Below are 22,153 nucleotides of genomic sequence, written 5' to 3'. Positions count from 1 at the left end.
AAGATCATATTCACAGGAAGATTTTGTAAACTTTTTAATTGTAACCTGAAGCCATGTATGGAAACAGTAAGAATCACAGCTTTTATTTGGCAATCAGTAGGTAGCCATCTTCTAATACCTGTTCTCATGGTTTTTCTTTCCCAACGTTGAAGTAGTGGCAATGATAATTCTGAATTGTTGTTATTACCACTGTCAAATTGTTTTCAAAGGGCTTATCCAGCTGTAGTATACCTGGAGTCCACTTCTCTGAATTTTGCAATTTTGCGAGAAGCTTGTCTTTGCTCATGTATCAATTCTAAGACATTCGGTTCTTGTTTGCTACAGCTTGCTCTTATTTATAGTTAGTATCACAGTGACGTGCAGGATATCAAACAGAACTTGGATTCCTTTTTAGTTGGATGGGTTATATTCCTACCCTTAAGATTTTACATTCTAAACAGAGAAGTTGGACAAATGGTAGAAGGGAGAGGTGGCCTAAGATGTTGCTATAGGCCAGTAGTACATGGCTCTTTGATCATTAGCATGCTGTACAGTGAATTTTCTTTCATCCTCAGTGTAGCTATTTGAGCTGCAGAAGCAAACAGAACAGCAAACATTGTAGCAGCCTCTTCTTTTGCAGAGTGTAGAAGTGATGAGGGGGAATAGATAGAACAGTAAACATACTTTGATCCGATATATCAAGCTGACCAAAAAAAGTATCAGTAATTCAAATTCCTCACTGTAGGGTCTAAAAAGAATGTTAATAAATAGGTCTGTGCATAGATGTAGTGGAAACTTTCTGATTTTTGGGTGAAATGTTAGGTTATTAATTCGTGCATTTTGCAGAAGGGACTTTGGTTGCATACTGATGTCTGAACAAAGTTATTTTTGTTCTGTTATGTTTTTTTGTGCTAGTACAGGCTGCTTCCTCATATAATGTGCCAATGCATAAGTCTCCATATAGGGATACTCAGTTCACAGACACAAAAATCTGTATCTAGCAAGACAGCAGAAAGGACTGGTTATATTCCTTTGGTACACCTGATAGGTATGGATAGAATTAATTAACATAGTTTTTGCTCAAAAGTGACATGCCAGTCCATGACAGCAAAAAGTGTTTGTTCCTGATGACAGTCATTCACTTTCTGCTGGTTCAGAAAGCTTCCCTGAAGGAATTTTAATTGATCTGCACTTACCCAAAATAAATCAGAAACACTGCTGTATCCTAGAGATTAAAGCAAAAGAGGAGATATTGAAATACAGAGTATATGATTTTAAGGTTTGCTTTGTGATGAAACTTGGGACATGGAGATGCTGACTTGCATTTATATAAGTGTTGAACTGAGTGGGAACACATGGATGAAGTTACAGACTCAAACACATGAGACCAGCGAACAACTTGAGAAGCAGAACCTTGCTTTGTAGCCTTCTACCCTGGCTGCTTTGGGACTGTGGACTGGGGAGACGAAGGCTACTGCTGCTTTACAGTAAGACTTTGCCCTTTTTTTTTTTTTTTTGTCTGTGGTGATGCTATTTTGGAAAAGTCAATCAAATTTATTAAGCATGTAGTAAAGTACAGAGAACCATGGGAATTCACTTTGCAGTTCAAAAGGAGCTAGCCTGTACTTCAAATGCAAGTAAGACTAGACTCCCTGTGTACCTAATGCAATAATTCTGGTTCTTGTGTGGTGAATATATCAGTGTAAAAAAATGGATATAAGAATTTCTTGAGTTAACACTAGCATAAATGAATATATAAAGAGGTAGGACTGGTCATCCTGGTTCAGACCAATGGTTGACCTAGGCCATCCCCTGTCTGCAGTGACGGCCTTCACTCTGTCTTTTGACTCATGAAAACTCCTTGCATCAACAGCATCCTTGGGAAGAAGTCCACAGTTCTGTTTTTGTGGAGAAGAAACTCCTGCTTTTTCTTTTGAACTTGAGTTTTACTAGGCAGTTCCTGAGTTCAAGGGATAGGGAACAGATGATGTCTGTGCAACCTCTCCGTCTTCAAGCTTTTGTAGTCTTCTATCATGCCCTCCCTTAAGTTGTCCTGTTTCCAGTCTGGATAGTTGTGGTGTACTGAATTGTTCCTCATATGGAACCCATTCTAAGCTTTTGATCATGTTTCTTCTCTGAACCTTTGCGAATTAGTTGTGTTGTGTTGTGTTGTGTTGTGTTGTGTTGTGTTGTGTTGTGTTGTGTTCTGTGCTGGACACCAAAGCAGAGCATGCTTTTCAAGATGGGCATTAATACAGTGGCAAATGATGTGTTATGCTTTGTTCTTTATTTTTAACATTCAGTTTATGGTTTTGACTCTGACGGAGTGGTGAGTTTCAAGTTTTCATGGAGCTATCCATCGTAAACCCCAGGTCTCACTTTCTGAGCAGTAAGATGTAGTGCAATAGAGAGCTGTTTTATTTAACAGAAAATTCAGATTAAAAAAATTATTAATAATAGGTAGCCAAGATGGTTTCCAGTGAACCTGGTGGTGCAAAATAAATAATAATTTTAATTTGTACACTTATTCTTTTTAAAGTAATATAAACTTGTTATTATGAATCTCAGGAGTGGAGTAGGTGACTACTTTCTGAGTAGTGACTACTTTACATGTTTCATACAAAGAAAGAAAAATGTAAAACGTGTGGGATTTCTTCCAAGGTATGCAGTACATGTGTGTAAGAATGGCCCTGTAAATGTACTGAAGTGTGTTTTAAAGAGGTGATTGTAATACCTTGCCATAAAAACAATATGGATGCTTGCACTTACTGTGTGCCTCTCCTTTCTTACCCTTAGATAATTTCAAGTGAAAGTTAAGGACCTTTTGTCCTTGTCTGCCGTAGAAGTGACAGACACTTCTGGAAGGAGGACCAGTTTGAACAAAAAGGAAAAGACCGTCCCTTCTGACAACACAGCAAGGTGACTAAGTGACTCCGAAGAAATGTAAGTGATTTATAACTGAACTGTGGCTGTGGCTGTTTCTACTGTGGATTTATATGCTCTGTGGGAGGAATACAGTACCATGTCACTGAAACGTATTTCTTAGAGATGTAAAATATGGTTTAGGCAGAAATTTGTGGACCGTACAGAAAATACATACTCCTATGTTTGTGTGATGGTAAGCTATGCTGCAATGTTTTTTTTCCAAATGGCAATTGTTAATGGAAATGAAGTGCTGTAAGAGTCACAAACCTGTTGTTCTACCATTTTCTACTCATGTAGATCTGAGTTAATTTAGATAGGTAGAAACTAAGCAGCTAAATCTCAGTTAGTCATCCCAGATTCTGCTTACCCTCAGGAGAGAAGCAGGCATCTCCAGAGGCTGATCCAGCTCATCCTAAAAGTAATGCCTAAGGAATTCAGTATTACTCCTTGAGTAGCTTGTGTCTCTCCGTCGATGGCTTAGCTTTAGCCTAAGTGTTCAATGAACACTTTACCCTGGCACGTCTGCATAAAAAGCAGTGCTAGCTTCTTTTCCCCTCCCCATATTGTTCTCCCTCAGCATGTGTAGCTGTTCATAAATTTGGAGAATGGATCTGGCTGAAAATAACCAATTATTTGTACAGTTTTGTTTTCAGCTGGGTTTTTCCCAGCCTTCTCCCATATGGCTATCCAAGGGCTGTGACTGGTACAAAGGGTGATGGGAGTGGGAATTAGCAGCCAAAAGTGTGGGGGAGTGCATGATAGCTTCTTTTGGCAGCTGTGCTAGTTTCTGCAGCTTAAATTGCTTGGTGAGCTATAGTCTCAGACCTTGTAGATATTTTTAGTGCTCTGCCATTTATAAGAGTGGAAAAACTTGAGTGAGGCACCCTTACTTACTATCTAATGGGGAACTACTGTTTTGTTCTGCATTTCACACTGTGGTAGTTCAGGGTCTTTTATATCCTTTGTAAATTAAAATTCAGATCTCCAAAACCAGGAAATGGTCACAAATGGCTAGCAAGTAAACTGGTGTCTTACAGTAATCTGTAGTGTAGGTATAATACCGTATTAGTTCATATATATATATATATATATATATAGATAGATAATTTCTGGATCTCAAAAATGCTACCCTGATTTTGTATAGCACTAAGCATGATATGTGGGTTGGGTGGTATTGGTGGTATTGTATGATTAGCGGTTGCACTAATTTAGGCACAGGATCCTTGCCTCTCATGAACAGTAAAATACTGAATAACATTTCAGTCTCACATTAAATACCTGATGGGAGGGTGTAAAGAAGAGAGAGCCAGAAAATTCCATTTAAACATAATATAAAAAACTTCCTTACCTTGAGGATGGTCAAACACTGGAGCAGATTGCCCAAAGAGGCTGTAGAGTCTCCATCCATGGAGATACTCAAAACCCAATAGGTCATGGTGACAAGCAGCCTGCTGCATCTGACCCTGCTTGAGCAGGGGTTTAGACTAGATGATCTCCTGAGGTCCCTTCCAACCTCAGCTATTAGAATAGCTATATTCTAATATCCTAATATGGGAATATTTATAGGTTAGCAAAAGCAGACAAGATTCTGCTATTTTATTTTGTGATATTTTAGGGTTTTTTTCCTATTCTGATGTATTTAGCTATTCAGTTTAGGCTTTTACTTAAGTTTTGGCGAAAGATGAGGGATGGCAGAAGTTGCGAGCTTTCTAAAACGTGTTAAATTATATTTAAAGACTTGTGAATATAACTACAAAAATCACATTGAAGTCTGTGAAAATATTTTTTAGCTGTGAATTAGCACCATAATTCACGTGATATGGACAGTCACGTGATGGGGATTTTGGATGTTTAAAATAAGTATCTTTTTCACTTGATCCATGGAAAGAAAGATACATTTTTAGTACCATTTTGTGTTTTAAAAAAAAGAGACAAAAGTAGGGATAAAGCCTTGGAGGAGAGATCCATTAATCTACAATAGAAATAGCTGTCTTCCTGAAGTCTTGTCAGAGGTCAATGAGATCTATAATGCGGCCTAACAATTTCATTATAAGCTCTGTTTTCAGGTACTTGCAAATGGCCATTCTGGGACAGTCTGTAATTCAAGTAGATGCCAATGGAAATGTGTAAAAACTAGGCAAATGTACAGTGATACTTCACAATATAGTCTTCCATCTTCTAGGAATGTGTGATTCAGGGGCTTCCTTGTGTTTTGAAATACTTAGGGGAAAGGAACTCTGTCTTTAATTGTCAGTTTTCTTGATTTTCCACTTTGATTAGTTTGGCAGACATTTTCTGTCCACAGTTTTGCTATGAGCTGAATGTCTTTGGAAACACTTCCGTGAGATGGGTGTACCATTTCTGAAAAAGAAAAAAAAAAGAAAAAATTTCTAAAAAAAGGTCTAAGAACTCTCTGCTTTGCTTTTGAGCAAGGACTTGAAATTTGAGAGTGAAGTTTTAATGGGTTAAGATGTGTCTTTTGCCATGCCTCTGAATGTCTATCCCTATTGCACTGAATTATAAGCTTTTGAAAATTGCTGCTTACTCATAATCAGAAGAGGCATATTACTTTGTCAGCATATTCTCAAAATATTCTCTGTATATTCTTAAGCTCCTAGAAATGATTGAGTGTGTCCTGGCTTGGAGATCAAACACTGTATGACATTTCAAATGTATAGATCCCCTGTTATTTTCACAAAAGGGTATTGTTTTTTGAATTTTTCTGGGACAGTGTATTTTGATTTTTATGCTTGTTGAGAATTCTGTTTTTCTGCATCTTACGCTTACTTTTCCCATGCACTCTTTGAGAAGGATGTCAAGAGTGGGATTAATTTCCCCTGACGTTAGCCATCTAAAAACGTAGGTGTTGTAAATCTGAGCTGGTCACTGTAGGGTTCTTTAGTCAGTGAAGAGCGATGGAGGCTTCCAGGGGAGAATTCCTGTAGCCTCTTTTTATGTCTGTCTTAGGATGAGATGATTCATCCTTTGGAGATACCTGTTTCTTGTCACTGACAATAAAAGAAGCCTAAGGTGACCGGCACAAATTTAGACATCTAACTTTTCTATTAAATGTTAAGACAGATAAATTCCATCTCATGTGACATAATGTGAGACTTAAGAGGCAGGAATGTTACCGCTGACATTGACAAAACCGTCCTGCTTTCACATGAGTAAACAAATTCTTTTTGAAATTATTTCCTTGTGGTTATGGTGATACATACGACCTTATTAAAAGGACATTTTCCATATTGCTTAGACATTGTATGTAACCATTAAAAAAATGCTCTTCAAATGCCATTTTAATATTAACTATGAAATATCAATAGATTTTGAATTTTTTCTTCTTATTTTTTGTCTCTAGGTTGAGAAATGCAAATGTTTTAACTAAATGTTGCTACTTAATTTCTAGTAAGATAGTAAAAGTGATGTATCATGACATTCTAGTATTGTTGCTTTGGTATTGCTTGCAATAAAAGACTGAATGCAAAAATCTGGTGCTAATATAACAGATGAAAATGTGCTTTTAGCTAATTTTTAAAAGCAAGTAATTAGGTGACTTTCCAATTTGAAAAAGATTGTTCTACTATTAACTAATACTGATAATGTGTTCTGTTAAATGAGATTGTGATGAAATGCTATTTCCCATTTGTATTGAAGTATTGTAGATTTCTGCAGTAACTTAAATGGCTGTCTATATTTGAGTAATAGCAACTACATCGCCTAACGCAGGACGATAACATACCACCTTCCTCAGTTCCAGTGTTCATGGATAAGGGCTGTACGTGGGGAGCACTTTCTTGCTGTGGAATAGTTGAACGGTTCTAAAAGGCATCGGAAGGAATGTACAACGTTCCTATTTGCGTTTTAGTTAAGATATAGGCATATAACAAAGAAATTTTAGTGTAGCTTATTATTAGATGTCTTTTTGTGGCTAATTACCATGTATTTGAATGATTACCTTGGACAGCTAGACTTACCTGAATTATTTCATATGTGTTTTTAACATCACTGTTATGAAACTATGGACAACAGTAGAATTTGCTTCAAAGATGGTCTCAGTATTATACTTGTCCTGTTGTAGGAGAAATGCACAATTGCTTATTGTAAGCAGTATTTCTGTACTTCCACTTACGGCTGATTGACTAACCTCATTGAGGTGTATCAAATTTTTCTTTCCGTTTTAATTTTGTTTTGAATACTACTTTTTGTATCTGGGATGTTTCATTTTGTTTCCGTCTTTTCATTGTTATTTAAAATGTGGTACACTTACTTAAGTATTGCATAGTAGCGGAGTGCATGTATAATAGTGTAAAACTACAGAGAATACCTGACTCCTGGAATTTACATTCAACCTGAGGCAGGGATTTATTTTTTTTTTTAAAGAGTACTTGCAAATTGGCCTAAAGAAAGTGCTTAGAGAAGGGAAGCAATCTCATGTTAATAATTTTTAGGTATTTTCTCTTTCTCCCTAAATACATATGATATTTGCACAAAATAACATTCACCAGTGTTTGTATCTCAGTACCAGTAAGCCATATGCTGTAAACATGAACAAAATATTTCCCTTAGAAACACTATCATATCAGTACTTAGTGGCCAGGATTCTCACCGGTAAATATGGCAGAACTTCACTGAAGCTGACAAGCTGGCTCTTTTTGTAGTTGATACAAGTGTTACAGGCTTGATTTTTTTCACGATTGTCTGGCTTTATTTGAGTTGGATTTGTAGTATTCCTGTCCTTCTGCTGACTTAAGAATGTTTAGTTTTGAATGGCATTTTATGCATTATCACAAAAATCCACCAAGCAGACCCTAGTTCTGAGAAAATGAAAAGGGCAGTTCAGGCAAGGTGCCACTAAACAGAGGATGTTTGAGCAGTGAAGAACTGTGCGTATTTGTATTGAACTATGAATTTTATTTCATGATTAATATTTTGTCCTGACCCTGTTAGAGGGTTCAAACTGAGTAGATCCAACAGGCTGAGGCTATCTGGGTCCAATGAATGAATCTGGTTGTAGAAACCTGAGGAGTATCTGTTAAAGAAACTCATTAATGAATGCAACAAAATTAACAGAGCAAATGTTATCCACAGTACAGGCATCTAAATCAGCAGGGTTTTTTTTTATAATAGAAAATTCCACATGGGGTCAATCCCATTCCATGTAGGTAGTGAGTAAAATTCCCATCACGTTGTTGATCTGACTGAAAATTTAAAGGCAACCTGAAGTTTCAAACAGGAAAAAAGGGAAATATGTTTTGATTGTTGCAGGCATTTTTAGGAAGTATAAATATGGGCTGTGCATCTTGTCGCTTGTCACAAAGCAGGCAAGAGAGGAAGGAGAACTTTTTACCAGCATGTCTTCATTTCTGCAGCCTATATAAACTCTCTCGTCTCCAGTGGATGTTGGATGGTTAGATTCCTGAATTACTTGGTTGAGAGCACCGATGAATTGGACCTTCTGCCCATTCTGTCAATTTTCTTCGTTTTCTACTTTGTGAGAGATGGTGTTGTATTAGTTTAATTTGAGGTATCTTTCCTGTGGTACAAGGGAGTGAAAGATGGGTGACAGACTAAATAAGGATGCCAGCTAAGCAGGTGTCTTTCACTGAAATGACCATTTTACAGACTCTGGTGTCCTCCTGCATGCACTTGCAGTTCCCTGGCATTGAGCCGTTCTGGAATTGGAAATGGTATGAAACATGCATTTGTAATGGAACACAATATTCTTCATATAAGATTGGTAAATATTTTTATAGGATTACTGTCTGTTGGTAAACAGCTGCAGTGTTATGCTTCAGAGGTAGAAGCACTTGAATGGTAATGAAAAGGTTCTTGTATACAGTTAACAAAGCATGGTAAGATTCTTTGGGGCATAAGTAATGACATATAATAATAATAATAATAATAATAATAATAATAATAATAATAATAATAATAATAATAATAATTACACTGCATTTCATCTGAGGGTTTCAAAGAACTTTATAGAAAGCATTAATGAATTAAGTATCACCCTAACCCCCTGTGGATTAGGGCTAAGACTACTTATATCGTTAGGTGAGCTGAATGCAGAAATAACCTATCATTTTTGCTGGATGTTGGTTACCATGCCTGTGCTGCACACAGATAATTCAGGAAGCTTCAGTCCTATGTATCATGATCAATATTTTCAACACGGAGATGTTAAGGCATAGAGAAATGGATTGACTTGGTACAGGCAGACAGTAACTTCATCATAAGCATCCCAATCCCAAAATGATCCAAAATTGTCTGGCTGCTTGCAGAGATGGTTGGCTTGGGCTGCTGGGTCTCTTTGGGTTCCATCATCGGGTTACGTGCATCCCCTGAGCCATGCGAGGAACATGCCGAGACCTTGACTATGCTTCGTGATGAAGATGATGTTTTTGACTGCTTTGCATGAAAAGAGTTAACTTCAGATACCTGGAATGAATACTGTCATCACTTGCTGTTGTTCATTTTGAAGCGCTGTGTAATATTACGGAAAATAACACTGTGCAGTTGGAACCTGGCCATTTAAAGTAGCAATTTCATGAGTTCTGATATGCTGATATATGTATATGTCAGAAAACCAGCATATTTATATGTGTGAAAACCATCGGTATAAGATACATTAAACACAAACATCTTTTCAAGGGCAAGACAGTAGTTGCACAAACACTGTAGTTGCAAAGTATAAGAGCAGAAACCATCTGTTGTGTAGTGTATTTTGACAAAAACATCCATGATGGAAAATGAAGCTAATTAAACAGTTACTCCACAATGCAATTCAGGGCTTTTAAAATAATCTTATTTAGAAAATTGGTTTGGAGAGACAACTGTAAAAGACGCTTTGGTTTTTGCCCCATCAGCACTTCTGTCTATTTAAGGCCTTCTTTTCTACATCATTGCTAAGGACCATTCACTCGCCTCTTGTCCGTTTTGTTGGAGGAGATATCAGTAGTATCTTAAAAATATTCTTTAATGGTTTTGCTATTCTAGACCTCATATTTTGCAGTAGTGAAATATAAAATTGCTTCTCCCCTTTATCTGTAGCAACAAATGAAAACATGTAGGTTCTCAGCTGACACAATTTTGGCTAAAATCATATTTTTAAATAGAAACCAACTAAGGGTTATGCTAATAGAATCTCATTTGTAATTTAAACTGCAGCTGTTAGCATTCAAGAATGGAGCCATACATCAAGGAGTTTTCTGCAAAAACAGAAAAATACTAATTCTTCATCCTCAGATCTGCAAATCCAGACTGATGGGATTTCAGCCCTTCATCTTTTAGTGACAGGCAGCAGCATCAGTGGAATAAAACTAAAATGTGATCCCCTTTCTCTCCACCTCCTTCCCCTAATTTTACTCTGACAGAGAAAGAAACACAGTTTTAGCTGGTATCTTTGCTCAGGGGAAAAATGGTCTGTCATCAGGTCTTTTAGGGAGAAAGAGCTCTTCAGTGGAGCAGTTAAATGGTATTTTGATTCTCAGGGTGCATCTTATACCTGTATTTTTGCAAGATATGATAAGATTTCTGAGACAGTTATTGAGAGCAGAATCGAGGTCGTCAACCTTCCCCCAAGAGGTCATTATCTCTCAGTTCTTGTTTCTGATGAAAATGTTGAACATGGGGGAGATGGGCTCCAGATGAACTATCTGAAACTGTGCAGTCTCACGTGAGCAATCCCCAGCCATATGTTAGTAAAAGATGTACTTATATTTTTTCAACTGCAAAAATCAGTGACTCTGATAAAATTTTTCTAGATGAGTTTTAATTGATTTTGCAATAATTTAGTGCATGCATGTTGAAGTTTATCATTCTAAATCCCCTAACATGCATATATTACTGTAAAGTCCTCTAAAATTTATGATGAAATAGAAGCCTTTGGGTATTTTGAAGTTGAGACCTCCTGTGTCTTTGGAGAAATTTGGTTTGAAGCCCTACAGCTAAATTCCAAAGCTCTTCGTTGTCTTCAAATGAGTTGCTCCTATACTGGAGTTGGCTTATGAAGCTGAGCCCCTGCCTATGGCTGGAAATACTCAGTTGTCTGAAGAGATAAAAGATATAAATCTGCCACAGCAACACAAATCTTTACAAACTGTCGTACAACCCAAAAATAATATCATCTGTACATAGAACAGAAAGTGGTTATCATCTTAGTATTACTCTGCTTTGGTAACATCTCCGTTAGTATTCTAGTTCAAACCAGGACTGCACTTCAGAAGTATCAGGATAAACTATCTTCCCTTTGAACCTTCCTGATGATGAAGCTAAAGAAGGGCAAGTACTCCATAAATGGACCAAAAGTATACAGTAGTACAAAATATAGTATCCTGAAGCATATGTCGAATGGGTATGAAGTGCTTGGCTCCAGCTGTTCTTCTGTACAAGACCATTCTTGTTGGGCTCCACTGTTTCCTAATGTTCCTAACATTTTCTTAGGTAAACAAGACCACGAGGGTCCTTGTCATAAAAAGGTCTGTAAAAAAACTCCACCTTTTTTATCTGTGAGTAATGTAATATTTCCAGTTTTTGCTCAGATAGTGGATTAGAGTGTGTAACTGTAGAGGTCTCTTCCGGGATTAAAATGTTTTCAGATATTCACATATACGACCAGTGGGCTATTTTTATTTTGTGTGTTTAAAACTGTACTGAAGCAGGAGTTGTTTTTATCTAGTCTATTTCCATTAAAACTGTCATTTAAATGGTGATATTTTGAATTTTTAATCTCATCTTATCTATTCACATTTCTAAGGGAAACTTTAAACAGATACCTTAAAGAGGAGAGCTAGATGACCTGTGGAGGGCTGTCCTGGGGTTGTTTAGTCTGGAGAAGAGGAGGCTGAGGGGAGACCTTATTGCTCTCTACAACTACCTGAAAGGAGGTTGTAGCCAGGTGGGGGTCGGTTTCTTCTCCCTAGTAACAAGCGATAGGACGAGAGGAAATGGCCTCAAGCTGTGCCAGGGGAGGTTTAGGTTAGATATTAGGAAAAACTTCTTCACCGAAAGGGTAGTGAGGCATTGGAACAGGCTGCCCAGGGAAGTGGTGGAGTCCCCATCCCTGGAGGTATTTAAAAGACGGGTAGACGTGGTGCTCGAGGACATGGTTTAGTGGTGGACTTGGCAGTGCTGGGTTAACGGTTGGACTCGATGATCTTAAGGGTCTTTTCCAACCTTAATGGTTCTATGATTCTATGATTTCTATGGTTATATGATAAATGAAGGAAAAGCAAACTCATTGCTTGTTTATCAATAGTTAGGAAAAAAATGGAAGCTAATACCGAAAGCCAAAAACTGAGTATCTTTTTGTTGTAATCTTCTATCATCTTCTGTATTGTAATAAATTTGGTGTATGTATATGTGTATGCACACACACACACACACACACATGGATATTATGCTGAATTTAGTATGGCATATAGTAAAGAGTATTGCTGATAGCAGCAGTATTGGTGAGGTAGTTCATTGGACAGGGCATTGGTTGTAGTATGTACCACTCTCCTCATTGTTTGTAAGATGAAGCATTTAGTCTGCTTTTCTAAATAGAGTGTCCCTGCTTTGTGCCCAGGTTTCTAATCTTGTGCACATTTCTAGTGTTTTCTATCCTAACCAGTGTTTGTAAATGAAATTGCTATATGCTGGTATCTGTAGTTCTTCATTAGACACTTAACTATGATTTATAAGCTCTTATTTATCAAAGTCTTTGCTTTTGGTCCATCAGCCAATATTTTGTTTATGTGACACTATGTATAGCACTGAGTTTGGTGACTTACCCGGTCCCATGCTCTTGAAATTGAGTCAGTAGATAGTTACTTCGGTAGCATGCTGTGAAACAGTAAGATGATACTTCTGAAGTGCCAAAGGTAAAAACCCAAATACCGTGTTTAGGAAGTACTCAAAAGTCAACATTTGTATCCACTGTAGCTTGCTGTTTCATAATGTAAAATTCTACACATTTTTGCATAATTTTTAAAATAGTGATACTGACTCAAATAGCTGAAAAGTTTGTACCTGTTTTGTGCTCATAGGTGAAACTGAGTATCATGGGATGTAACAAATATGCAGTTTGTAAATATATATAAAAGAGGTCAAGGAAAAAGAGAAAAAGAAGAGTTGGTAGCAATTTAGGGAAAACAGAGACTAGGCGAATGACAGGAGGCATCAGTTATGAATTACCCATTAACTCTCAGTGGTATTAGACCAGCCACTATAGGGTGAGGTAGTCAAATATTTGAACGTCAACTGATTTCATTGGTCAGAGGGTAAAGGTACAAAGAAAATGGAAAAGCTGGTAAAATGGACTTTATAATGTTTTGAACAATGTCATAATTGCTCACGAGGCTCACCATAAACACAGACTCTTCAAAACTGTTAAGCCATTGCCATATAGCTGTAGGAGCACTCCCAAACACTCAGATTTTCAACATGTTGAAACATCAACATATGATAAATTTTTTGATGTTCAGCTGTGTATTTTAAGTATTTCATTCATTGATGGATACAGCACTTCTATTGGCATGGCTTATGATTAACGTAAAAATAATTTTTAAAAAATTGCAGATGCATATATTCAGTGACTTTGCTTGTTATGCAGAAGTCTGGCAAATGTGAGTTTTTAAGTGTGCTCTGGAGATGCTTTACCTTTATTTACATCCTAAGAAGGAGCAACATGACTCTGACCTACCATGTTACTACCTGTCATGTGAATTTAAAAATTTAAAACACCCAAATGTTTGTAACTTTTCTCAATTGCTCAAGAGCAACTATGGCACTAATGTTTCAATTAATGCTCCCCTCACTCTTGAAAGAAAAAATGAGCTATTCTTTAAAGTGGAACATGGACAATTCCCTTCCTAGGAAGCAGTGAAAGCCTGAACCAGGAAATTCTGGAAGGAGAAGTACCTTTGCCTCTCAAGTTTGTGTGTGTAAGATTACTTTACTCTGAAAGGTTTTTCTGCTCAGTCCAGACGTATCTGAAAGGCTTACAGAGGAAGGAATCACAGTGACTTACGTTCACCACATGGTTGTTAAAAAGAGAAATCAGGCTAGAAAATGAATGGGGAATTCAATCACTGTCCTGATGAATTGAAGTCCTGAAGCAGTGTGGTTATGTACATGTTAACTGAATGCTTCTCAAATGTGCCTTGTATACTGGCTCTATTTTTAATAATTACTGTTGGGTTCCCACCCAGAGATCACGTTTGCTGCTGTTGTTGCAGATGTCAAATTTTGTGATTTTTTGATTGCTGCCATAAGTTGATGGTGAAATATTATGAACTTGGCTTGATTCATCATCAAACATTGCTTAAAGGAATGAACAAGGTGCTGTGAAGGCTTTGGTGACTATCTTGTGTTACTTTTCTTTCTGTGAAGCTGAGTGCTGCCCAGGTTTAGCACCAAGGGAATCCTCTCCATTACTTGCACTGACTTTCCTGGTGTGGCAGGGTGCTTTAGGTCTTTTCCATGTGTATGTCTTCCATCAAATGAAAGTATTGTGTCAAGGGAAGCATGTGAATAGTACTTAAATAGCTACCTGATTTGTGGACAAAACCAGGCAGAATTGTGCCTGAAGAAACAAAAATATTTCTAAAAATTAGACCCTGAATGTTGGTTTAAAGGTTGTGTCCTTTGGAAGGATTTGAAGCAGTTTAGGTGCTTATGTTGCTCTAGGGACTTTGAGTACTGTGAGGTTTTAAGGAAGGCTAAGTATTCCAGGAAGTTTAAGAGCTTATGGCATCGTAAATATTTAAGATGATTTAAAAGGTTATGTCCTCTTTAGTATTTGAGTTGGATTAAGTGCTTATATTGCCTTAAGGACTTTTTCCTTTTTTTGCCCTACAAAGAACCTAGGAAATTAAATGCAAAAACCCCTATAGATGCAATGTTTGGGTTGCATTTGAGAAATGCAAAATTCTAGGTTTCAATAGCAACATTAACTTTACCACACTACATATGCATCAAAGATGGACAAAACAATGCAGGGTGTCTAGGAAATAGCTGGATATGAAATCCAGAAGCAGTGTTTTTTAATACCTTGACAGCCAATGCATTGGGAAATGGTTCTTTTCTTCTTCTGCATGTTCTGTATGATCTGATCAAGAAGATCAAATAGATGATCAGGTTAGAATCAGATTGTGGAAATGCAGGGAAACAATTTCATCTTAGAAGGTCAAGACATCTTTAATTCAATATGCAAGAAAATAGGAAGCTGTTTAGTTTCATTTTGTAGTTTTGCTGATATATTACCTCAAATAATAAGGAAGAATGAATATTACATATCTAGGTCTCAATAGGTTATCTTTTCTAAGTTAAATCAGTTTATGTATTTATTCTTGACTTCTGAGATGCTTTGCCTAAATTCATCACTAAAGTATATTTACATATTTTTCTGAAGTTTCTATACTTGTGTAATTGTAGGTATATTCCTAAAAAGTGTATTTTCTATTTGTTATTTTATTAACCAAACCCATACACTTCTCAGTGCATAAAAAGCAAATTGTCACCACTCATTCAACGGATTCTATGCTGCCTCAAATAAATAGGCATCAGTCCAAACTCACATTTCCCTCAGGGGCCTCTACTGCAGCATTGATGTTGCTCAGTTAATATAGCACAATTATGGTAGATGTATCTGCTGGTGCAGGCTGCTTTTGCACGGCACTCCTGACAGCCATCTGTGCAGTGTCCGGTGGTCCCACTGGGAAGACATTAAATTAGCTCTGGGGTGGTCCTATGGCATGGAAACTGCGTTCTCGCAGGGAGGACGTCAGCAGGGTGGCCCTGCTCTTCCGTGGTGGCATACCTGCCGAAATGTCTGCACAACATGAGGTGCATGAGTTGACATGCCCCTTGATATCAGCTCCTCACTGATCATGCTGCCTGGACAAAAAATCCGCTTGCCAGGTGAGGTAGAAGACTGGCATCTACAGGAACAGGAGTTGAGGATGAGGGTAACCTGAAGCCTTCATGACTGGGCAGGCAAAGTACAGGCTGCATTCAGCTACGTAGGTGGGATGAGTGAGGTGTCTTCCACATGGCCGCATGCCCCCAGAACGTCACTGATAATGTCCCAGCAAGCTGAAATATGCTGTCAGTTATGCCATTAGTATTCTAATACTGGTGGTAGTGCTGGCTCACTCTGTCCCAGCAGTTATGACCAAGAATCGCCCACAGTTGGTAGTGCAATGTGTTCAAAGAGTGCGATGGTCAGAACTGAGTATCTGACATCTTCTAGGCTGTGTCTGTGGCCCTCTGTTATGTATCACTTAATGCAGAGTTGAGAAAAATCTGATGGAGAAAGACAGTTAAGAAGAAAATGGGATATACTTCAAAACATAGGTTTTAATAAGTGCAGTGCACTGATTGAGCTGTTGTTGCTATGTGTTGATGCCATACAATCAAATGATTATGTGTTTTCAACTGGGTTTGGTGTAATCCTGAGTTCAGCTGCTTCAGAACTGACTCATGGTTCTTAATAGCTCTTCAAAATTATTAAAATATATTTTATGTGTGTACATCTTCAATTAAATGTAATTTCCTATTATTTTTGGTAAACCCCATGGAGGAAGGACCCCCAATGTTTTCCTGTCTTCCTCTCTCTTAAATGTAGCATCATCTGAGAATTTTAAAAGTACAGTTTCTATATGGATGATCATTTCACTTCCAAGTTATGAAAGAAAACACCCAGTGCACTAGACCAGGATGGACCCCTGCTGAGCCCCATTCATAATATCCTTCTTTTATTACTAGTCTCTACATCAAACTTTTGAAAACATTTTGTATTTGCCTTAAAAATAGGTTAATTTAGTCATTGTTTCCTTAGCTTCTTTTTATGAGTCATCCACTTCTTCTTATATGTCATCCACTGCTTCTTTTGCATTCACAAACTATTTTTCTATTAAAGAAGAAATTTAATTGGCTTGCCAGATTTTGCTCATGACAAAACTATATTGGCAGGTATTTATTTTCTTGTTGTAAAAAAGAAAAAAAATCTTGTTGGTCTTGTTTTTCTCAAGAATATTCCAGGAACTGAAACTAATTGGACAAGTCTGTCATTCCTTACCTCCTCTTTTTTCATCTTTTTAAGACAGGCACTGGATTTTTCCCTTCTCATTGTTCTGGAACCTCATCCATTCTCTAAAAGTTCTGAAAAATCGCTAATGGCTGTGAGAGAATTTCAATTAATTCTCTTAGAGTCCCTTGCACTGCAGCTAACTGTCCTGCCTATTGAAGCAATGCAGCTGTTTGTGGGAATAAAGGGTAGAAACCTTAGTCACTGCATTGATTTGAGTTAAAAATAAATTTCAAAAATAAAGAATTTTTTAAAAACTCTTATAATTTCACTGATTTGTTTTTAGGTAGCTATAAATGACAGGTTAGCAAAATTTCAGTGCAGTCAGGCATTGGAGGCATTGGAGTCTGGCATTCTTCAACTGGCTTCACGGCACAAGCCAACATCATGTTCTTACCTGTCCTAAGTATGAGCTTGATTAGGCTCAGCTGATCTGACAGCATCTAACTTACTGAAGTGTCTCTTCATCTGTTTTCCCTGTTCTACGCTTATTTTTTTCATCCTCTTTTTTCACTGGTTTTAGCTATCCGATTGTACTTGTCTTTTATATCAAAGACTAATCAAAATATATTTGTCTTTGTATTTTCTGCAAATAGCCTGATCAACTCTTTCTTGAATTTTCCTGTTACTATTAAGGAATGTAAAAAATGCTTTCTTGCTAGTAATTCAATTTTTTGGAAGTTATGTTTTGCTTTCTGTTTTTGCCCTTCTGACTTTGTCCTTGCATTGTCATGTTTTTCTGTCATGCATACTTGTGTTCATGGATCCGTACTCTCCTTAAGCCGCAGGTCCCTGAGTTTGTGGCTTAGCCTTTTACAACACCGACTTAGTTTGCTCTTATGCCTAAAGTGTTATTCCTTTATGGCACTGCGAGCTCTCTTGAACTCTTGCTTCTTCCCTTCAAGTTACCTTTCATAGGATCTGGGCCACCAATTCGTTTATCCACGTCCTCTTCTGTAATCTCCATTGACTTTATTCTCCTATTCTGCCGTTTCTCTCCCTTCCTTAGAAATGGGAATTCTCTCATGTTATGGTTACTTTCAACCAAGCTGCCCTCAATTTTCATGTTTCCAGTGAGTTCTCAAAGGTTGAAGTAAAATCTAAAATGTTTTTTTGCTTTGTGTGTTTTCCTCAGTTTCTGTACTGAAAAATGGTTTCCAACATATTTCTGGATAGCCTATGTCCTGCTTTCTCCTTTCCTAAAAGATGACCGAGTAGTCAAAGTTCCTTGTTATTGCCAAGTTCTGCTGACATTTGCTTGCACACTGCTTGGTCACAAAAAAAATCTCATTCATATCACCTTTTTTTCCTGAGGAGAGGAAACACAGTATGCTATGTGGCAAAGCAAGAAGTGTGCTGGATGTACAGGCAGCCAAATGTCAGCAAAGATGTGAATTTATCTTTTTATACTGCATTGGTAAACAGATTGAATTTCAGCTTATGGTTCTTGTGGCCACATCTGAAAAAAACCCAGCCTTTTGGAAAATTAGCAATGGTGCCAGAAACAATTATGAAAGTGATTTAAGAGCTTGAAAATTGCTTTGCAGTGAAATATTTAAGGAGATCAGTCTGTTTACCTTATCAGAAAGATGTTTGAGAAGTGACTTAATTACAGCATACCTTCACAGAGAGAAAATACCTGGTGCTCTAAAGAGCACTTTAATCTAGTACAGAAAAGGCATGACATGAAACAATTGTGTTAGCTAAACCAGAATTTATTCTTTAATCAACTCTAAGTTTTTGGGCTCAATAATAAGGTAACTGCCTGAAATTTTATATTCTGTGATATTATAGGAAGTCAGACCTGATGATCTAATGGTCCTTTCTGACCTTAAATTCTCTTTAATCCATGAGTCTTCTCAACTTGGGCTGTTCTTCTGCAAAACACATGGCCCTCTTCTTGACAACCTTGACAGCCCACAGAAGAGAAATACACTTGGACTGGGAGGGGCTTGTAGGATAAGATAAAAAACGAGGAGTGGAGGGGAGATTTCCTTTTGAACTAACTTTGGTTCATTATGGGGGATCTGATTTCTAAAGGCATTTTCTAAATTTGTGACTGGTTTCCATTTTCTTACTCTGGGTGGAGGGCCCCTTCCAGAAACTGTTAGTCTTGATTGTTCATTTATTCTTTGATTTTGTAGTTAACTGCCCTCTGGTTGAGATATGTTGCTCATTTGGCCAGCTTCTAGTGGGCTCTGTTGACTTTTTTCTGTAAGAAAAATTCAGCAAGATGATACAAGACGATGTCTGGAATGCAGAGACCATTAGTGAATTCCTTTATCATAGCTCATAGTAAAAGTTGGGAGTCTCTTTCTGGTTATTGTCTTTTACACTATTAAAATGTTAACTAAACTTCAGTCAGAACTATGTCCACTAGCCTTTACCCAGTGCAATACCAAAGCTATGGGCTAGCCATTGGGTTATTTTTATTTACTTACAGGAATCCTGGCATTAGAGGAAGAGAATATTCTTCTTAGCAGATTACAGACATTTGCAGCACAAATGTTCTAAGCGAGAAACCATCAGAAACCCTCTTTTCCCCCTTCAAGGATTAACATTTGGGCTTTGAAATGTGCCTTAGGCTAAAGTTTGGCATTAAAACCCTCTACCCGAGAGCAGATTTTTTTGTCAGATTTCTTTTAATCAGTCATGTTTTAGGAAGTGCAAAAGATAGACAGCATTACACTAATGCTTCCATGTGGATTCACAGGTTTGAAATTTTTGTGTCAACAGAGGAATGACTGGTATTAGGCAAATTTCTAGTAAGTTTGGGGAAACCTTTGTGATGAACAGATTATCCCATATTTGCTTTCCACATGCCTTTCTTACACTTCCCACATAAACAATATATGGAAGCATCTTTAGGTGCACTTTCTGCCTTTGTGGCATCTGGGTATGTACAGTGGCCTCAGCAATGATGTTTAAGAAATCTAGAAACAAGCTTGTTACATCTTGAAAATGAGGCCTCACTACACTTATGCAAATCACTAGTAAAGTGCTTTTCTTCACAACAATTGAATTTATCATGCCTATTTTAATATTATTTTCAACAAACCTTTCTACTGATTCTACTGACATTTACTCACCTTATTGGTAAAAGAGTAGTAAGATTAAGAGATGTTGCACTTCATTTACTTGAAAAAAGCTTCACAATATCAAAGGTAAATTAATGACTTTGTAAATATTTTTTACAGTTGTTAGATCAAAAAATAGAGTATGCTTTTGTTTATTTTGTAGTGTTTGTAAGCGTTTGCTTTGATGCCAGATTTTTCAGTTTTTCAGCTTATTTTGTAACTTTTTAAAATGAACAACCATGTCTCTTTTGCAACAGCAACTGCCTAGCTCTTGTGCCTCCCAGAGTGCAATCTTCTCTCTCATGATGTTATGAACGTACATTACATTTTGTTGCTTTTTACATGGAATGCTTCTAAAAACCCATGAACATACTTATTATTTTGCCTTTTGCTGTCCTGCTGAAAAGATCCACAAGGAGAAACAGTGCCACTGCACACTTTAATTCAAAATTCATTGCAGTTTCTCCATTACAAGTTTTGCTTGCATTGGCTTGATTTACCATGAACTTGGAGACCACATCCTTCTTAATGTCATTATGCTCATCACTGGCAGTTCTGTGGTCTGCTCTTTGTGTTTGTATAAGCCATGTTAACACTGAAGCTTGACCAAGATGCACTTACCACAAAGACAGTTAAAAAAAAAAAAATTCTATTTTTAAAACAGCAGACATGTCCATGTTTGAAACAGCATCCAGGGGATGGCAAGGTGTTCAGTGGGGTGATGCATGTCCTGAAGCAGTACTCTTTGTCTCTCTTAGAGTTCAAAAATGAAAGTAAAGTGTCACAGTTTAGGGCACCCCTTTTATAGCATCTGTAGAAACTCAGAGATAGCATGTGACACAGCGCACCACTGACCAACTTCCTTGGTGAATCAGTGGCTTACAGCACGTTCATCTCGCACTGCTGTAAGTTGGTGCTGAGGGGCTGTATCTTGCTGCAGCTGAAAAGTGAATGTGTCCTGTCACCTGCAGGAGCTCAGTGAGAGGGGAACTGCTGCCTGGCAGTGACCCGTGCCTGTGCGCAAGACAGTCCTGTTGTCATTCTGAATGCAAATGTTTGCCTAAAATATGACAATATGGTTCTATTAAAAAAAAAGTAGCAGTACAACATGATGCTGTGTGCTGCTTCACTTTGAGCAGTGGCACAAAACACATTTGAATAGGATAAGAATTTGATCTTCCCGGGTGCCATTGCAGCATATCCTTTTTATGTTTTTCTTAATGCATGAATTAAATGGCTTTGTTCCCCAGCTCTCTTGTGGGAACGTCTCTTTGGGGCACTGGCTTTTAATTTCCTTTGCTTCACATAGCCCTTTATCAGCTTGGAGGTGCTGTGTCTAACTTACTGTGGTCCAGATTCTGTTGTTCTTTGTGCCAAAGGACATGATTTAGAATGCCTTTTTGCCAGTGCAGCTGAAGTATGGCTAAAGTGAAGACATGTTACAAGCAAGATGATTCAGGTATCTAGCCTCCTTATGTACTTGAAAACTATTTCGTTTCTTCTACTGACTGAGGATTCCCTATAGGTGTAGCAACCAACTGGAGATGCTAGACACAGGGTTTTATTCTAATTCTTGGCCCTCGCTGAATCTGAAGGAGCTGTAAGCATATTTAATGCCTTCATCTGGTCCATCCTGTCCACATGATCAAGCTGAAGAGTCAGGCTCCTTTTCCTTTGATCTCCTTCTGAATCCTGTATTTCATTTTTTGTGTGTGTGGGTTGGTTGGGTTTTTTTCCCCATGCAGTGGCTCACCTTCATTTGGTATCAGTTAAGGACTGCATTTGGAGGGTACATGCATCTGGACTATTTCACAGCTTGGATCTTCAGAGGCTTTCAGAGGCTATGACTGAATCTGCTCAGGCTGAGGAGGAGAGTCCAGAAGGCAGAGCGTGGTCTCCTTGGATAGGGCTGTTTGCAGGTCCCTTCTCCTCCTGCTTTGGAACACGATATTGTGGCTAACTTAACGTGTGGGTGTGGGCAAGGGATCCTGGACAAGACCAAGGAGGTTAGGTCTGCTTTGGGAATTAGTTGGCATGTAGACAGTGCTCCACCTCATGTCTGAATTGTAATGAAGTTTACACTGGAACTAAATAGCTT

General features: G+C 37.8%; 1 protein-coding gene across 10 annotated transcripts in view; it reads left to right on the top strand.

Annotated features, from left to right (window-relative positions):
• FOXP2 (forkhead box P2) overlaps window positions 1–22,153 on the top strand; it is a 440,831-nt gene that overhangs the window by 65,172 nt on the left and 353,506 nt on the right. For all 10 annotated transcript variants that reach the window (XM_087764527.1, XM_087764525.1, XM_087764524.1 and 7 more), the window contains exon 2: window positions 2,776–2,922. The gene's annotated coding sequence lies outside the window, so the exon portion shown is untranslated. The remainder of the gene's footprint in view (window positions 1–2,775; window positions 2,923–22,153) is intronic.

Source organism: Nipponia nippon, unplaced genomic scaffold (assembly GCF_047370975.1).
Source record: "Nipponia nippon isolate SJK-2023a ecotype South Korea unplaced genomic scaffold, ASM4737097v1 scaffold_3, whole genome shotgun sequence".
NCBI lineage: Eukaryota > Metazoa > Chordata > Aves > Pelecaniformes > Threskiornithidae > Nipponia > Nipponia nippon.
Note: the sequence above shows the minus strand (reverse complement) of the source record. Positions and strands in the feature narration are given on the sequence as shown.